Below are 20,468 nucleotides of genomic sequence, written 5' to 3'. Positions count from 1 at the left end.
CTTCTCTTACGTGGCTTGGAATGCCTCAGCTAAACAGAAGCAGGTGGGCTGCAACAAGCATAGTAATCCTTAGAAGGGACACAGTGATTTAGAGGATTTGGGCTGATAGTAGTCCAGGAAGAAAACAGTGACTACCCCTTCCCCTACTCAGTTGTACAGTAGAAGATCGGGAGAGGAGGAAGATCATTGTAAGTGAGAACAGAGTCTAAGTGTATAAATTTCATTTGCTCTTGGAATTTTATTTGGATTTTTGGATACAGTAATAATTTTTGAGTTCTTCAAATTGTCATCTGATTCAGCCCTAGGAAACTTTTGCCAAGGTTATGAAGGAGAGTGGAGGTAGAGACAATGTGAAGAGGGAAAGTGATAATGAATTAGATGAATAATTGTTCAAAGAGAATAGCACCAGGAGAAATACCTGAGAAACTGAGAGCCCACAAGCCATGTCTGTTTGGGCTGTGAAGCAGATTCATACAGACGTGGCAGGGGTGGTAGTGGTGGTGGTGGTGAGGGGGAGTAGGGGAATGGTTCCCATCGAGCTCAATGTGGTGGCCAAAGGAACACAACCTAAGGAGGCTGGAGGCCACAGCAGTGAGACGAAGGCACTGAAGCAGTGTCAGGAAGCACACACTAGCCAGTCAGTAACTATTGAAAAGGAAAGGATGCCCCAACCTGGTCAGGAGGCAGGTGTCAGTCAGCAGCACAAGAGAGACACCTCCAAGGACTTGAAATGGCAGAGTAGTGGTAAGAGGAAGCCATAAGTCAGATGACTGAGGTTTTGGTGACACTGCCAGTTACCACTGGACCAGAAATTGGCTCATGTTTAATCACTACTGCTTCCACCTTCCTTATTTGTACCTCCTGCTTGAAATGGAAATCACTGGCTAACTTTTGCGAAGATACTGAGTACGAGTTTTATTTTAAAGTCTGAGAACGTCAGTATAGAGAACTTGTCATTGGCCTAGGATTTTGGAGTATGTTATTCACAGCACAGTAATAAGAGGCTCATCAAACAGAACCATCCACCATGAGAAAAGGATAATATGCCATAAACAGAGCTAACTTTAGAGAGGCTGAAATACAGTAAAACAGTTCAGAAACATGAGATCATATAATTATGATTAATAAGAATTTCCCAATTGTCCACTGAAAGAAGAAAAAGGGGAAAAATCATAGTGTGACCTATTTTACTCATTATGGAGATCATTTATTATAGCAGGTAAAAAAAAAAAAACATGCAGCGTCTCTCCAAGAAAACTGAGAATGGCATTAGAATTATGTGCAGTAGAGAAAAGATCCTTTTGAACTTGCTCCCAGATTTTCCCTCTTGCATATTAGCCTTGCCACGCTGAGATAACATTTGGTTCAGAACTGCTTATAAATGAAACAAGCCATCAGCTTCAAGTCCACTCAGATTAATCTGTTTGAGGATATATGCAACAGCATTATTAGCATAATCTTAGAGTATCCTAGATAATAATTACAAGAAAAGGGGGAAAGAAAAGTGCTAATTAGTGCTATTAGTCTGGACTCAAATTTACTATCCATGCAAAAAACAGAGAAAATGCCTGATGTAAAAAAAAATGAACTAATGGTATAAGAAATTTGACTAGTGTCTAAGATTACCATCTTTCAAAAATGAGTAGTCAAGTTCGCTTATCATGAGCCCTTAAATGTATCCAGCTATTCCTTTTTAGAGTTTAGACACCAAATACATTAGTTAAAATGCTACTGCTCCTTGGGAGAGACAGCATGGTGAAATGACATGATCCCTGGCCTGGATGCAAAGTCCATTTCAGTCTGCAATTTACTTACTGCATTATCTTGGATAGCTTGTTTAACCTTGATGGGCTTTGTTTTCTCAACAGAAAAATGACAAAAGGACATTCAGAGGGACTTTGTATATTACAATATGCAATATACAAAGTGCAATATGCAATATTCCAATCTTCATTTCCACTCCTTTTGCCATATGATTTTGCAGTTCTTCTTATTAAATAGGATGTTTTTCCTGCTCCTTGCATCTAGTCTGCACTTGTGACTTTCTATGACCAATAGAATATAACAGAAGGAACTTTATTCTCTAAATAAGGATAAAGATATTGACGATATAATTTAAGAGGGACTTTGTCTACTCATATTTGTACTCAGAACTCTGAATATTGAGTCAATAAGTTATCCTAGATTTGGGCTGTTTACATTAATAAATTACATTACATTCATAACAATAAATTACATTAAAAAAAACACAAAGATTTCAGAGACCTCAACAAAGAATCTATTATGTTACACAATGTGAAATTTTCCTTGGAATCTATTACTTTGTCTTTTTATTTTCCCCAAAAGAAAAAAGGCACAGAGGACTTTGAATCAAATTTCAAATGGAATAGTGGAATCAATTAATGAGAAATCATCCCTTTAGTATAAAAATATACTGGTCTTGTAGATATCAAATATTCAAGAAATAAGGAAGATGTTATAAACTTAACCAAAGAGGTGAAAGACCTGTACTCTGAAAACTATGAAACACTGATTAAAGAAATTGAATAGAAAGACATTCTATGTTCATGGATTGGAAGAACAAAATTGTTAAAATGTCTATGCTACCAAAGCAATCTGCACATTCAATGTAATCCCTATTAAAATACCAATAGCATTTTTCACAGAACTAGAAAAAAACAATCCTAAAATTTGAACAGAATCAGGACCTGGAATAGCCAAAGCAATCTTGGGCAGGGGGCAGGGGTTGGGGCGCAGAGGTATCCAATTCCAGACTTCAAATTATATTATAAAGTTGTAGTGATCAAAACAGGATGGTCTGGCGCAATAACAGACCCATAGATCAACAGAACAGAATAGGAAACCCAGAAATAAATTCACAATTATATGGTCAATTAACCTTTGACAAAGGAAAGAACATATGATAGGAAAAAAGAAAATCTCTTCAACAAATGGTATTGGGAAAAGTGGACAGCTTAATGAAAAAGAACAGAAGTGGACCACTTTCTTACACCATACGCAAAAATAAACTCCAAATGGATTAAAGACTTACTAAATATGAGACTGGAAACCATAAAAATCCTAGAGGAGAACACAGGCAGTAACCTCTTTTGACACCAGCTGTAACAACTTCTTTCTAGGAAGGTCTCCAGAAAAATAAACTATTGGGACTTCATCAAAATATTGGTGTCAGTACTTGAAGAAGGAGGCACTTCATGATTTTATGATTTTGGGATACTGAGAATTTAAATTTATTTACAATTTTAGAATCCTTGCCTCGACGCAAGCCTCCTGAGAATGGGCATTTAATCATAGCAATCTTAGCTTCTTGTCCATCAAAATAGTTTTCTTTATTTAAACAAATAAGGAAACAGAATATAAATCATTGTTTGTTTGCTTTTTCATCTCTAACTTGAAGTATGAGCCCCCAAAGTGATCATCATGATTGCATAACCAACATCCAGTAGGTGGTCGATCTAAACCCATAATGGTAAACTTTTTCCCTTGTTCTTCATGATATAAGCACATGATTCGATTAAGGCTGAGGTGAAACAAAGTCCACAGGAAACTTCTGAAAAATATTTCCTCATTCTTAGGAAGTAGAAGAGATGGTTTCTCTTATTCTTTGCCCATTTTGTATTGCTTCTCTTATCTTCTTTTGTAAATTATTTGAAGTGAGTTTTTTTTTCACACATTAGGGAATATCTAAACTAATTAGAAAATAAGATAATTTTCTTAGATGTGAATTTAAAATATTCTTTTTTAATGTTATTACTAGATTTTGCAAAACAGATTCTTTTGTAAGTTTTAGTTGATCTTTTCTTTGAGGCATTCTGGCTTTTATTAGAAAGAACTTGCTCACTCTGAAATAATAAAAGAATTTTCCATGATTTCTCCTATTACCATTTTTAAATTTAAAAAAAATATTTTATCAATTTTGGAGTTATCTTATGTATAACATAGGAGTTAGGAACACATAAGGTAGAAATCCTATGCTCTTATTATTTTCCAGATTTATAGTTTTATTTTTTCCAGATTTATAGTTTTAGATTTTGATTCTGTATTTCAGTTTAATACACAATTCCTCATTCTAAAACTAATAGGATGAAAGATATACTGTTTTCAAAACTTTAATGAACCCCATCTTCATTTTGAAGGTGTTATGAGGTCTCTAAGCCAACCATTACTATCAGTAGTCATTTTGCTGCATTTTTCAATCATTCGTTATCACTAAACACTAAGGAAAAAATAAAATAAAATATTCAAACAGATTGTTTTAACACTGTTATACAAGTATGGCAATGCTTCTATCACTGAATTGTTCCCACTGTTAGAGTTTGAAATGTTTATTCATGAAGGATGAAATGTCACTTGGACAAAGAAAGATAGCTCAGGTGTAGTGTACTATTATGTAATGTTTGAAATTAGGGTCACACAAAACTTTTAAAGAACAAACGGATATCTATGGAAGATATTATTTAAAATATGATTTATACTTTTTATAACAGTTTAAAAGCACATCAGACAATATTTAAAATTGACTGCCAATACAGTAAAACAAAACCCATTACCTCCTGGAATTGTGTCAGATATACCTATTCCTCTGTGTCAGATAGAATGGAGTCTCCCTTTTCTCTGAAGTTGGCATATCTCCAGTATATCTAATGGTTGAATGAAAGCACCTCTTGCACCACCCAAAATATCTGCATCCTGGGTTATCATTTGTCTCCTACTTAGGGGAGTACTTCCTTACTACTTCCTCCAGAAATACTGTCCCTCACCCATCTAGCTATACCTCTGTTAATTCCCAGAGCACTGTTTCTGGGACAGTCTCCATGTAAGTGCAGGGTTTTAAATTCTGGGATAATCCACAGGTCTTTACTTCTAATTTGAAAACATTTCTTCTCTTAATCTATAGAAGAAGACTTCTGAAGAAATTAAAATACTTTAGCCCAGGCAATTACACAAATCAAATCCCTAAATATCTTTGCCAGACCAGAGAGAGGGGGTGAAAATGAGAGTGAGGGAGGGAGAGCAAAGAGAGTGGGGAGAGGAGACCAAGAGAGAGGAGGAGGAGAGAGTCTAGGCCTTCTCAGTTTTATCTTCCAGTACAGGTGGAGTTGGTTTCCCTACTGAAATCTTCATTTTCATTCTACTTTCTCTCAAAAAACATCTTATTCCAAGTTCTTTTCCTGGACAACCATCTCCCATGGAATTTAATTGGATCTTTAGTAATCCAGAAATTATTAATATAGTTCAGACATTTGCTCCAGAGAAGTAAGTTGTCCAAAGTGTTCTCCATTAATAATAAAACTTCAGTTAATGTATCAGAAAATGTCTGCTTCCTATATAAGGGGATTAATACTACTTAGAACTAATGTAGGGGCAGGAGTTTGTTTTTTGGTGATAACAGCGTTGCTTCAACTGCTTACTTTTTTTTTTTTTTTTTTTTTTTTTTTTTTTTTTTTTTTTGACATAGGCTGTGGATGAGTCTGCAAGAAGTTACCCTCATGGGGAAGAATGAAATTTTTCTGTTGCTAAGGAGATAGCAGCTAAACCTCAGATGGCAGAGAACATTTAGGAACACAGTCAATGCTTCATAGGCATAACCTTGGACAATTTTGAGGACCACGAATGTGGACCAGAAATACTTTCCAAGCCCTCTACATTAAACTTCAAGGTAAATACTTAAGGAAAGCAAGAAAGGAGAGAAATAAGAAGAGTCCCAATGTAGGTTTCCACACAGAGTGGAACAAAAAATATGACTTTATCTCAGGATTCAAGAAGCTACAAGACCCAAAAGAGTGGCTATTCATATTTGTGTCAAAATATGTAATTACTGAAGCATTGAAGGACTTCTAACTTCCCACATAGTTAAATGTCTCTAAAATAATAAAAAATTTCCTACACCTGGTACCACATCTCAGATGATCACTTGGATGCAACCACTTAATTTCTAATTACTGTTTCCCAGTCTAATCACTGTACCCATCCTTGGAATCCACTGGTTACCTTCCCTACAGAGGTCATCCATAAGAAGAGGTCTACTTTCTTTTCCTGGGTTTCCTTCCAGACACAGCCACCCTTTGCTCAACTCCTATCTAGACAAAAGCAAGTTTAGGCCATTTAACTCCATTTAATGAATGACAAATAAGTTTGTAGAGGATAAGTCATTTTTCCCACTGATTTTCTTATTTCTTTTATCTGTAATTGGAGGGAGTTTGAAATGATTGATGCCAGAAATAACAGAATAACTAAATCCATATAGAACATGTCTTTTCAAGTGAAGCAATATTGCCCCCAGGGGAGTGAAGAGGTGGGAGGAGGCAGGTTATCTTATATATTACAATGGTTTTGAAATCCTCCAAAGCTCCATTTTACACACACAAAAAGATCTTTTTTCTTAGTATTCAATTTCTCTCACTAGGGAGAAATTAAAGTTAAATTTAATTTTTCTCCTTATGGTGCTAATAATGAAAAACAGGTTGGGAAACATTAGTACAGAATGATAACTCACAAAATACAATATAATTGATTTGTGTATCAGTTAATTACATATGAACACTTACAAATGATACTGGCCTTATTTTTTTATTTATTTTTTATTTTTTTTAATAAGTTAATTTTTATTGGTGTTCGATTTACCAACATACAGAAAAACACCCAGTGCTCATCCCGTCAAGTGACCCCCTCAGTGCCCATCACCCATTCCCCCCCACCCCCCGCCCTCCTCCCCTTCCACCACCCCTAGTTCATTTCCCAGAGTTAGGAGTCTTTATGTTCTGTCTCCCTTCCTGATATTTCCCACACATTTCTTCTCCCTTCCTTTATATTCCCTTTCACTATTATTTATATTCCCCAAATGAATGAGAACATACACTGTTTGTCCTTCTCCGATTGACTTACTGCACTCAGCATAATACCCTCCAGGGCTTTAAATCCTGCATCACTAAGAATTAACTGGTTGAAGACTGTCCTGATTCTCTTTTTAAATCAGATAATTTTGCTAATCTTCTTTTTAATCTCTCATGTTTCTTGATGATCTGTGTTAATTGCTACTTTTTAATCAGAGAATTTACTAATGGCAGGAAAAGTCTCAGGTTTTGCTTATGAAACTGCTTAAGCTCTGATTTACATAACTTTTTTTAAGATTTTATTTATTTATTCATGAGAGACAGAGAGAGAGAGAGAGAGATTGAGAGGCAGAGACAAGCAGAGGGAGAAGCAGGCTCCACGCAGGGAATCTGACGTGGTACTCCATTCTGGGTCTCCAGGATCATGACCTGGGCTGAAGGTGGTGCTAAACTGCTGAGCCGCCCGGGCTGCCCTGATTTACATAAATTTAAAGAAATAGGAATGGCTTTTTTCTTTGTGTATCCCTGTAGTTTATCATCCCTCCCTTCTTCCCTCCCTATCTCTGACTGCCTCCCCTTTTAATTACCAGCTTTGCTGTTTGAACAACGCAGCATGTGGCAGCTTCCAACTTCCATTCGATTCTCAAAGTGCCCCTCCCCCATAGGGCAGAGTTATGGATGTTGTGATGCCGTTTCTGTCACACTCAGACCAACCCCTCACACTGCTACTGGTGGAGGTTTTACTTTTAATAATTTTATTCCTAATTCTGTGTAGGCTATATCAACTGTTGAATCTATTTTAAATTTTAGACTTTTAAGTTAAAATTTTTTAGTGAAATTATTTTGGGGAAGATACTAATGAAAGAAAAATATCAGCTTTTCTTATAAGATTAATTATTCCCTTGGAGAGGACTTTAGAATGAGGGTGATTGTATAACAGTCTAGACTTGGCCAGCTTTACCAATATTTTGAGCAAAAAAGTGGTTTTGCTAACTCCTCAATTTTACTGAGTCATCCATCTGATATCTTTAGCATCATAATAACCATATTTAAAATTCATGAAATAAATAGTTCACAGATATTTTATATTTTTATTATACCTTGAAAAAGAAGTAAACAGTAAGCAAAATGCACACATACACACACATATATACACAAATATAATTTGAAATTGTAACTCTTTATTTGGAAGAAATAAGAAACTCAATTATAAAAAGAAAACTGAAGGAATGGTCTAATCACATAAGTCTTACCAATATTTATGCAATTTCTCCGAAAGAAAAGAATTAAGAGTTTATTAGGTTAAATCTTAATTGTACCAAACAAGTTTTGTAACACCTACAGTTCATTTAATAAGCATTTATTTTGGACCTAATGTGCATTACCATGATTTGTATTTTAGGGGCAATGAATTTGACCACAACTCTTTCTACAGGATACTTACAATCTGTAGAAGGAACAAATCCAGACTAGTATGCAATAAATAAAAAGAAGGTAACTGAATTCAGGAAGGAAACTGGATGACCAAATGTAGTAAAGAAATAAATCATTTGTTGATTTTGAGCAATGATATTTTCAAAACTGCATACCACTTAGTGTCATGAAGTCTACCTTAAAATATATGCTTTGAAACAATAAACTAGACTACAACAAGATAAAAAAGCTTCTGTAGAGGGGCACTTGGGTGGCTCAGTCAGTTAAGCAAGCATCTGACTCTTGATATCAGCTCAGGTCATTATCCCAGCGTCTTCAAAACAAGCCCCACATTAGGCTCTGCACTCAGCAGGAAGTCTGCGTGAGGATTTTCTCCCTCTCCCCCTCCTCCCATTTATGTTCTCTCTAAAATAAATAAATAAATCTTAAAAAAAAAAAAAGCTTCTTCACAGCAAAGGAAACAATCAATAAAACTAAAAGGCAACCTATGGAATGGGAGAAGATAACTGCAAATAACATATTTGGTGAAGAGTTAGTATTCAGAATCTATGAAGAACTTATCAAACTCAACACCCAGAAACCAAAAAATCCAGTCAAGAAATGGGCAGAAAACATAAACATTTCTCCAAAGAAAATATACATATGGCCAACAGACACATGAGAAAATGTTCAACATTACCTATCACCAAGGAAATACAAATCAGGTATCACCTCACACCAGTCAGAATGGCTAAAATTAGCAATACAAGAAACAACAGATGTTGGCTAGGATGTAGAGAAAGGAGATCCATGTTACACTATTGGTGGGAATGCAATATAATATATAATATATAATATATAATATATATAATATATAATATACAATATTATATATAGTATATAATGCAATATATATAGTACAGAATATTACTCAGTCACAAAAAGGAATGAAATCTTGCCATATGCAATGTGTAGATGGAGCTAGAGAGTATCATGCTAAGAAAAATAAATCAATCAGAGAAAGACAAATACCATATGATTTTACTCATATGTGGAATTTATGAAATAAAACAAATGAACATGGGGGTCGGGTAAAAAAAAAAAAAGACAAACCAAGAAACAGACTCTTAACTATAGAGAACAAAATAATACTTACCAGAGGGACAATGGGTGAGTGGATGGGTTAAATAGGTGATGAGAATTAGGAGTGCACTGTTAGTGCACTGTTGTGAAGAGCACTGGTGTTGTATGTAAACGATGCATCACTAATTTCTATACCTAAACAATATTACATTGTATATTAACTAACTGGAATTTAAATAAAAAATTGGAGGAAAGAAATAGTGAGAAGACAAAAAATAGTGAAAACAGCTCTTACATTTTTGTAAAATCTATTTAATGTCTGGTCTAATGAAGACATTTGAGTTTTCAGACCTGCTTTTGCATCCAATTCATTGTGATGTATTATTTTGGGTGATATATATGAAGAAAATCCACCCTCACAGAGATATGTAGTTAGAAAAAGAATTTCATGGACCCTGGATAAAGGTCTTAGAGAGTTCCAGAAATCCTGGGAACACACCTTGAGGATAGACACTCTACACTCTATAGTAGACCAGCTGAAATTGAAGAGTTACCCTAGTTACACAAAATAAGAGAATATTTTCTCTACCTATAGTTCTGACTAAGGACTTAAAATTCATGCTTGAGGGGCAAGCTATGTTCCTGAAAGCAAAATTAGAAGACCTTGTATTTGCCCAAGTTGTAGTGTTAGTTGGAATATTTTTTTGCATAATCCCTTTTAGTAAAATGCTTGCTGGAAGAGTGGAGTCCCTGACTAAAATGCATCTTTCTAGTTTAATTCACTTTCATAGGAATGGGAAGTAGTGTGGTTGCACCTGTATGAATAAAAATTGACAAGGAAAAAAGTACACAGAAACAAAATAACCCACATAAATGGAAAATAAAATTTAAAAATTGAGTTATTGGACAATTATACTTGCTGGGAAAGTGCATTTAGGAGCATGATAAAATATTGTAGTAGGTGTATACAAAATGATAGGTAGATATTTCCAGTCCTCATAATATCACAATTTCCTCTTTAATGCTTTGTTGTTGTTGTTGTTTAATAAAGACAAGGGAAGGACAGAGGGAGAGGAAGAGAATCCCAAGCAGATTCCCTGCTGAGTGTGGAGTCTGATGCGGGGCTCAGTCTTACCACCCTGTGATCATGACCGCAGCCAAAACCAAGAGGTTGACACTCAACCGACTGAGCCACTCAGTCACCCCCATAATTTCCTCTTTATAATGCAGTTTCTGCTCAGAGTGATAAAATGAACAGCATAACTCCTAAGAGTTCTTTAGCTGATTCATAGTAAGAAAACACAAATTAAATATTGCCATATACTTAGAAAAATGAACACTGAAAGCCTACATCCATGTGCCCTAATTTCATGAGACTTTCCATTTTCTGTACACTTTAAAAATCACTTTTGTCCTTGATTTAACAAATATTTTAAGTATCAACTTCATTTTTAAATGTGAGGCTTCTAAAAGATAGAGACTATATTTAGTCTTCATTTTTATAATAAAATATTACTAAGGAGAGCAATACCAAATGTCAATTGGCTTTATTTAAAATAGAGAATGTATATACTTACATACACACATAAGTTGATCTTTTAATCCATCTACAAGTTATTAAGGCTTTATTTACCAAGGACCAAATAAAGTCTTGATTGGAGTAATATTCAAATTGACAACAAAGATAAGGGAAATTAAGCTTATCTCCACTCTCTTGAACCTAATATTAAACGTGACCATTTTGCTGCAAAATAAAATCTTGTTGGTCCCATATTCCAGGAAGTGGCATCAAAGGTTTTATCAGTGAATTGTCAAAAGTAAATCACTTTTTCTGCATATTAGTATCAAAAGAATAGATTCAATGCTTCAATAGAGTATGTAGCAATTAGGGGCACCTGGGTGGCTCAGTCCATTAAGTGTCTGCTTTTGGCTCAGGTCTTGATCAAGCTCCACAGGGAGCCTGCTTCTCCCTCTCCCACTCCCCTTGTTTGTGCTCACTCTCTCTCTCTCTCTCTCTCTCAAATAAATAAAAAAATCTTTAAAAAAATAAAAGAATATACATCAATTATACGCATTAATAATACCACATTCATACCCTAAAAATTAGCATTGATCCTTTTATCAGGAAGTGTTCTTATTAAACTATATTTTGATAATTCTTGATTTAAGGCAACCAAGTATTTCTGACAAAGTGTTTAATTATTACTCATCTATATAGCACTGGGGTCATCTAAAAACTAGACAAATGACTACATACATGAGAATTAACCAAATATTTAAGACCTCCAGGACTATTGTGCTATCACACACTGCCTGAGAGAGTCAAGGCTCCCTTTAAAACACGCAGACTGTGGTGCATGAGGACAACTGCTCTGAGCTCCTCGAGGAGCACATTCCACTCAGCAGCCCACCACCACGGCAACCAATAGTGAAAGTTAAGACGGGGAGCAGAAATAGTCCCCCCTAAGTCGTGATAGAACATAACAGAGCTTAATTTAAAATATAATGCTAAGTTTGGTATTTTACCACATTGCTTTCCAAATGGAAAGATTAGATGTTATCCAGATATTATATTTTCAGACATAAAGATTTCAGATAGAAAGTTTGAAAAGTGACCAACCTGTTTTAAAATAGAATATCTTGCAAGCTTATGCAGCAGGTCAAACAGCCAGGTTACTTCAGGGCTGAATTCGAACAGGTTCTGTGGCTCCCAGTACTGTACAGCTTCCACTTAAATAGGTTAATTCCCTCATTTTCTGGTTTAATTCCTGTTGAACAAGGAATTAGCAATTAGAGCCAATAAATTATCATTGTGAACATTGTTTATAAATAACCTGTGGGTAGTGAACTTTGAATCCTGCCTGGTCACACCATGGGCACCAATTTCATTACATAAAGGAGGGTTGTGGTGAGGACCACATAACACATGTGAAATGCTGAGCACCTGGTACAAGACAGTTTCTCAAGAAGAGGTGTTATTTATTGTTTACAAATTACTTTATTCACTCTATATATAGGATTAATGATAGTCATATAAACAGTGATGGAAAAGAATGCAGTATTTTATGTCTCTGCTGCAACTCCTTGAAACCTTGAGCTCTTATGTCTAGCATAGTACTCTAAACTCAGTGAGAATCCAGTAAGGACTGACGAAAACAAATGATTTCTTTTTCTTTTCCATGTAGACAGGCTGTCTGATTAAGGGACTTTCTGCACTGGGCACTCATTGGTCATATCTCTTGTATTTAAATATATTTTGTGTTTTATTCTCCCATTCATAGGTTTAAGTCTTCATTTCCCATGAGGTTTCATCATCTCCTTGAGTGAAAGGACTAAAGGACTCCATGAAAAAAAGTAAGAGACCAATTCTAAATGTATTCTCATCAATCTGAAGTGACTTAACTCCCTTTACTCTTATTCAAGGATAAGGACTCCCATTTTTTATAGATTGTTAATATCACTCTGTATGAACATGCACAAGTATTCAAGTATTCTGTTTTAATATCCTTTCTATATTTTAACCATGTCTTTCAACAAGCCATTAATTTAGCATTATGCACATCATCCGATAAAGATACATCATTTTCCAATATAGTGCCATTGCAACATACTCCTGGTGCTTCAAATTTTTTAATCTATGCAGAAATTTTAAAACTAATCACAGTTACTGTGGGAATATTTTCACTAAATGTGACAGCTTTTAAATAAATTCAAATGTATTTCTGCATTAATTAAGCTTTCTTTCATTTTTTAATTTTCAATTTTTAATAAAATCACTACATATTTACCATGTCTATCTAAATGACACTGCAGGAGTAGTGGGGGACCCTAGGCTTGCCTCATCCTTTGAACACAGCCAGATAAATATCAAATTATTGTGAACACCCAAGAAATTGATCTGAAGACTGAGAGAACTGCACCACTAGAGAGAAAAACAATCACACTGTGGAAGGTAGGAGCTGCAGAATTAATTTGGAAGAGAAAAGAACTATAGGTGCTGTGGAGGGAGAGAGTCCCTGATTGTGGAGAGAGGAATGAGAACGAGAGACCGAGACAGAGACAGAGAGTGAAAGCAGCATGCAGGGGATTGCACAAGAAAAACTCTTCCCCAAAACCACTGACTGGGAAAAGAAGAGGGTCTGGTTACCACAAGTTTTTACAAGCAGTGGAGCTCAAAGTTCCAAAGTTTTAAAAGTCTGCATCATCACCTGTGTCATGCCTGGCAAGCTTAGCAGTACTCCTGGGGGAAGTAGGGCAGAGAGTTGAGAGCAGGTAGTTTGGTCTGAGGGTTCCCTGGGTCACATGGACAAAAACAGAACCAATTACTAGAACCGATACATGAATTCAGCCAAGTTGCAGGATATAAAATCAATGTACTGAAACTTCTTGAATTTCTACACACCAATAATGAAGCAGCGAGAAAAGAAATCAAGGCATTGATCCCATTTACAATTCCACAAAAACAATAAGATACCTAGGAATAATCCTAACCGAAGACAAAAAGATATGTACTCTTAAAACTATAGAATATTGATGAAAGAAATGGAAGAAGACACAAGGAAATGGAAAAACATTCCCCCCTAATTGATTGGAAGAACAAATATTATTAAAATGTCTATAATACCCAAAGCAATCTACACATATAATGCAATTCCTATCAAAATACCACCAGCATTTTTCACAGAGCCAGAACAAACAATCCTAAAATATCTATGGAACCACAAAAAAACCCAAATAGCCAAAGAAATCTTGAAAAAGAAAAGCAAAGCTGGAGGAATCACGATTCTGGACTTCAAGTTATATTACAAAGCTGTAGTGATCAAGACAGTATGGTACTGGCATAAAGACAAACATACATTAATGGAACAGAATAGAAAACCCAGAAATGGACCCATAACTATATGGTCAACTAGTCTTCAACAAAATGGGAAAGAATATCCAATGTAAAAAAGACAGTCTCTTCAACAAATGGTGTTGGGAAAACTGAACAGCCACATGAAAGGAGAAAGAATATATATGAATATTACTCAGCCTAATGAAATCTTGCCATTTGCAATGACATGGATAGAGCTAGAGAGTATAATACTAAGCGAAATAAGTCACTGAAACACAAATACCATATGATCTCATTCATATGTAGAATTTAAGAAACAAAACAAAGAAGCAAAGGAAAAAGAGAGAGAGAGAGAAATCAAGAAACAGGCTTTTAACTATAGAGAACAAAGTGATGGTTACCAGAGAGGAGGTGGATGGGGGGATGGCTGAAATGGGTGCTGGGGATTAAAGAGTACATTTATCATGATAAAAAAAAGAACAAAAAATATTTTCTAATTTCTCCTGTGATTTCTTGTTTGGCCAATAGATTATTATTTAATTTCCAAATATTTGGAAGACTTTTCAGTTATATTTGTTACTTATTTCTAATTTAATATCATAGGTGGAACTCCTTCATCCTTTTAAATTTATTGACTTATTTTATGAAACATTATTTAGCTTATTTTTGCTAATATTCCACATCCACTTGAAAACAATGTAAATTCTGTTTAAGAGTTAATTATAATTAATATAGAGTTATATCAACATTTGTATGGTTAGGCATAGAATATTATATTAGTCACTGAGGCACACATTATTAACATCTTTTGATGAGAGTTTTGGGGCTCTCACAGGAAATACTTTAAGGTACACCCATATAATAATTAATAATCCATTTATTTTCATCTGGAAATGTTTAAGGAAGCAGGTGCAGTTGACTTTTTGAAGAGCAGTATAGTCACACTCAATTTGCACCCAAATCCATTCCAGCTGCTAACAATGGTTTAGTCCTTAATCAAATTTGTATTTTGAGTGGAAACAGTTTTTCCTACCAACCAGGTAAAAGTCAAAGGCATATGCTTGGAAACTGTGAGAGTGGCCTTTGTGTTATACATCAATAAGAGACATAATCTGAGGTGGTATATGCATTAATATAAACCACATAAAATATGTTTTTAAAAACCCAGAACCAGAATAGTTCTCTAGGGAGGGAGATTGACAGGAAATAAATAATGAGAGAATTTTCTGGAGACATGGAAATGTTTTAGTTCACGATAAGGTATATACAGGTGTATACATTTGTTAAAATTGTACATATAAGATTTCTTAAAACATATTTGACTGTTTAAAGCAAAAGCTATATATTGTGAGATTTATTACATATGTAGAATTCTATTTCATAAAGTAAGTTTGAAATGATAAAAATATTTTTTAAACTTACTGTGCACATTTTCTGGATGTTTGCTAAATATTTAGATTACTATATTCCACAGCAGGGACTCTGATTGATTAGGCCTAACATGAAACCTAGGAATCAGCAGGCTTAGCAACCATTCCAGGTGCTCCATATGAAGATAGTTCAGTGGCTCACATTTTGAGAGATAATGAACAACAACAAAAAAAAGGTCCAAAACAGGAGGACTTTCTGAAAGAAGTAGGACTTAAGGTAGGCATTGTAGCATTGGAATAGTTAGATAACCAGCAAGCAGTTGCATCATTTTATAGAGAACCATTCATTGATTCTAAGATGTAGAGTCCATGCACTTTGTAAATTTCTGTCCTACTATTATTTGGCTTATAGCAAATTAAGAAAAACAACAAGCTGTCTACTGACCCATGTGTAACCATGGTAACCTTTTTCAAAGCATAGAAATGGCTATGTTAACCAACAAAATATCTCTTTTAAAGTCCAAATGAAAAGTAGTCTGAGAGGAATTGGATATAGTGAGGCATGGAATTGCAACTCAAGGAAATATAACATAGTTTGTCTACTGATCTCTCTACAACTTCTACTATGATGTAATAGGCAAGATAAGACAGGTTTTCTTTTTTTTCTTCAAAAGTCCTGTCATGGTGATTAATATTGAGTTAGAAGGTGTCCTGAGCTACATTAAAGTGAAGAACTGAACTTTGTACTGGTGCATTTAGAATTTGAGCATGGACATCGGTAAACAATTTGTCTACAAAGGATGTATAATTACACTAAATACCTCATGTATAAAAACTGAATGGTGATTCCAATATCAGGAACCTGGGTGATTAAGAAGTTTGAGGAAATATCAGGGAGCATCACTTTATTCCCTAAATCTAGTGAAGCTTCATATTCAAAGTCTATGTACTTATTTATTAGTAATATAAAAAGCACACATAATCATTATAGTAATGGAAAAAAGCCATGACTCTAAATTAGGAAGAGCTAAACCAAGATACAAAGGAAACAAGCATAAGGCAATTTCCCTCTCTCATTTTTAATATGTGCATGTGTGTGTCTGTATTTGTATACTTTTGAATGAGGTCGGTGGGAGAATTATATATATTTATATATATTTATATATATTTATTTATAATATTATATATTTACATAATTTATCAAATGCAGTGTCATTTCTTTTTTTAATAAATGTTTTTAATATTTTATTTATTTATTCATGACAGACACGCAGAGAAAGGCAGAGACACAGGCAGAGAGAGAAGCAGGCTCCCTTTAAAGAGCCTGATGTGGGATTCGATCCCTGGACACGGGATCATGACCTGAGCCAAAGGTAGATTCTCAACCATTGAGCCACCCAGGTGTCCCAAATGCAGTGTCATTTCTTATTTATTTATCATTTCAAATTTTTATTTAAATTCTAGTTAGTTAACATATAGTGTATTATTGGCTTCAGGAGAAGAATTTAGGGATTCATTACTTATATACAATACCCAGTGCTCATCACAAGTACCCTCCTTAGTACCCATTATCCATGTAGCCCATCCTCTACCTACCTCCTCCATCCACTCTTAGTTTGTTCTCTATGGTTAAGAGTCTCTTACAGTTTGCTTGACTCTCTCATTCTCTTTTTTTTTTCTTTCCTGTGAGTTCATCTGCTTTGTTTCTTTTTTTTTTTAATTATTTTTTTTAGATTTCATTTATTTATTCATGAGAGACACAGCAAGAGAGAGGCAGAGACATAGGCAGAGAGAGAAGCAGGCTCCATGCAGGGAGCCTGATGTGGGACTCGATCCTGTGACTCCAGGATCCACCCTAGGCCAAAGGCAGGCACTAAACCGCTGAGCCACCCAGGAGTCCCATCTGCTTTGTTTCTTAAATTCAAACACATAAGTGAAATCATATGGTATTTACCTTTCTCTGACTGACTTATTTCTCTTAGCATAATACACTCTAGCTCCATCCACATCATTATAAATGGCAAGATTTCATTCCTTTTTATGGCTGAGTAATGTTTCATTGTGTATATATATATATATATGTATATATATTCCACATCTTCTTTATCCTTTCATCAGTCAATGGACACTCACTCATGCTGCTTCCATAGTTTGGTTATTGTAAATAGTGTTGCAATAAACACAGGGGTATCCCTTTTAATGATGGGTTTTGTGTTTGGGGGATAAATATTCAATAGTACATTACTGGCTCATAAGGTAGTTCTATTTTTAATTTTGGGGGGAACCTCCATACTGTTTTCCACAGTATCTGTGCCAGCTTGCATTCCCACCAACAGTGCAAGAGGGTTCTCCTTTCTCTTCATCCTTGCCAACACTTGTTTCTTGTGGTTTTTATTTTAGCCTTTCTTACAGATGTGAGGTGGTATCTCATAGTAGTTTTGATTTGCGTTTCTCTGATGATCAGTGATGTTGAGCATCTTGTCATGTTTCTGTCAGCTATTTGGATATCTTCTTTGGAGAAATGTCTGTTGATGTCTTCTGCTCACTTGTAAATTGGATTACTTGGTTTTGGGTGTTGAGTTTGATAAGTTCTTTACAGATTTGGATATTAACTTTTTATCAGATATGTCATTTGCAAATATCTTCTCCCATTCCATGGGTTGCCTTTTAGTTTTGTTGATTGCTTCCTTTGCTGTGCAGAAGCTTTTTATTTTGATGAAGTCTCAATAGTTTATTTTTGCTTTTGTTTCCCTTGCCTTAGGAAACATATCTAGAAACATTTTGCTACAGCAATGTCAGAGAAATTACTACCTGTGTTCTCCTTTAGGATTTTTATGGTTTCCTGCCTCACATTTAGGTTTTTAATCCAAGTGGAGCTTATTTTTCTTTATGGTGTAAGAAGGTGGTCCACTTCTGTTTGTTTGTTTGCATGTGGCTGTCCAGTTTAGAAAATATTTTTAAAAGAGCAAACTCATTCTAAAAGGCCAACAACACCCCAATACAAAACAAGACAAAGACATGGAAAAAGAACACCACAGAGCAATATCTTTTGTGAATATAGATGCAAAAAGCCTTAAAGTATTAGCGAATTGAATCCAACAATGTGTAAAAAGAATTATATACCACAACCAAGTAGAATTAATCTCAGATATTCACAGCTGTTTCGATATTGGAAAATTGACTGATATAACCTATCACATCAACAGGCTAAAGACAAGATAAATCACATGATAATATCAAAAGATGCAGGTAAAGCATTTGACAAAAATCCAACACTCATTTATGATAAAAATTATCAGTAAATTAGGAATAGAGGGAAATGTCTTTCCACCTGTAAATAATAACCAAAAACCTACAACTAACACATTTAATGATAATGAACTAGAAACTTTCCCACAAGGCAAGAATGTTCACCCTCATCAGTCCATGTCAAAATCATATTGGAAGTCCTATGCTGTGCCATAGGACAACTCATTGGGACAGAGAACACAAACCTGCCTTTGTTCATAGATAACATAGCTATCTATGTAGAAAATCTGAAAGAATTAAAAAAAAAACACCACTCTTTGAACTAATAAGAAATTATAGCAAGATTGTAGAATATAAAGTTAATATATAAAAGTCACTTTCTCATACGCAATGACAAACAAGTGAAATTTGAAATTGAAAACACATTGTCATTTGCATTTGCACCTCCAAAAATGAAATATTTGGGCATAACTCTAACAAAATACATGTGAGATTTATATAAGGAAAACTATGAAACTATAAAAGAAATCAAACTAAATAAATGGAAAGATGTTCTATGGTTATGGATAGAAAGACTCAATAATGTCAAGATGTCAGTTCTTCCCAACTTGATCTTCAGATTCAATGCAACCTCAATCAAAATCCCAGCAGGCTATTTTGTAGATATTGCCAAACTGATTCTAAAATTTATATGAAGAAGCAACAGACCCAGAATAGCCAATACAATATTGAAGGAGAAGAAAGAAGTTGGAAGATTAATATTACTACTTGACTTTAAGACTTCCTATAAAGTGACAGTAATCATAAGGCAGTGTGGTATTGATGAAAGAATGGATGAGTAGATCAACAGAACAGAATAAAGATCCAGAAATAAACTCACTTACTATAGGCAACTGATCTTTGACAAAGGAGAAAAAGCAACATTGTGTAACAAAGAGAGTTTTCAACAAATGGTACTGGACTAACTGGATATCCACATGGAAGAAATAAATCTAAACACAGATCTCATACCTTTCATAAAAATTAACTCAGAATGAGTCACAGACCTAAATGTAAAATATAAAACTCCTGAAAGACAACCTAGAAGAAAATCTACATGATCTTGGGTTTGTAATCCATGAAAGAAATGATAAGCTGGATTTGACTAAAATTAAAAATTTCTGTCTATGAAAGATACTATCAAGAGAATTAGAAGACGAGCCTAAGGCAGGGATGGAGATATGTCATCATACACTTCCAAACCCATAGAATATATAACACAGCAAGAATGAACCCTACTGTAAACTATGAATTTTAGGTTATGATTTTATGCCAGTATAGGTTCATCAGTTGTAACAAATGTACCACTCTGGTAGGGATGGTGACAATGAGGGAGGTTATGCATGTGTAGGGCAGGGGAAATATAGGATATCTCTGTATCTTTTTCTCAGTTTTGCTGTGAACCTAAAATTACTCTAAAAATTAAACTATTTTTTTTTAAAAAATAATAAAAATAAAACACAACAGGGATTCCTGGGTGGCGCAGCGGTTTGGCGCCTGCCTTGGCCCAGGGCGCGATCCTGGAGAACCGGGATCGAATCCCACATCGGGCTCCCGGTGCATGGAGCCTGCTTCTCCCTCTGCCTGTGTCTCTGCCTCTCTCTCTCTCTCTCTGTGACTATCATA

The 20,468-nt window shown here is 35.0% G+C and overlaps 1 pseudogene; it reads left to right on the top strand.

The window, feature by feature from the left end:
• The first annotated feature begins 443 nt into the window (after positions 1 to 443).
• The window catches only part of LOC121480832, a 35,140-nt pseudogene continuing 15,115 nt past the window's right edge, over positions 444 to 20,468 (top strand).

This window comes from Vulpes lagopus, chromosome 22 (assembly GCF_018345385.1).
Source record: "Vulpes lagopus strain Blue_001 chromosome 22, ASM1834538v1, whole genome shotgun sequence".
In the NCBI taxonomy this organism is placed as follows: Eukaryota; Metazoa; Chordata; class Mammalia; order Carnivora; family Canidae; genus Vulpes; species Vulpes lagopus.
Note: the sequence above shows the minus strand (reverse complement) of the source record. Positions and strands in the feature narration are given on the sequence as shown.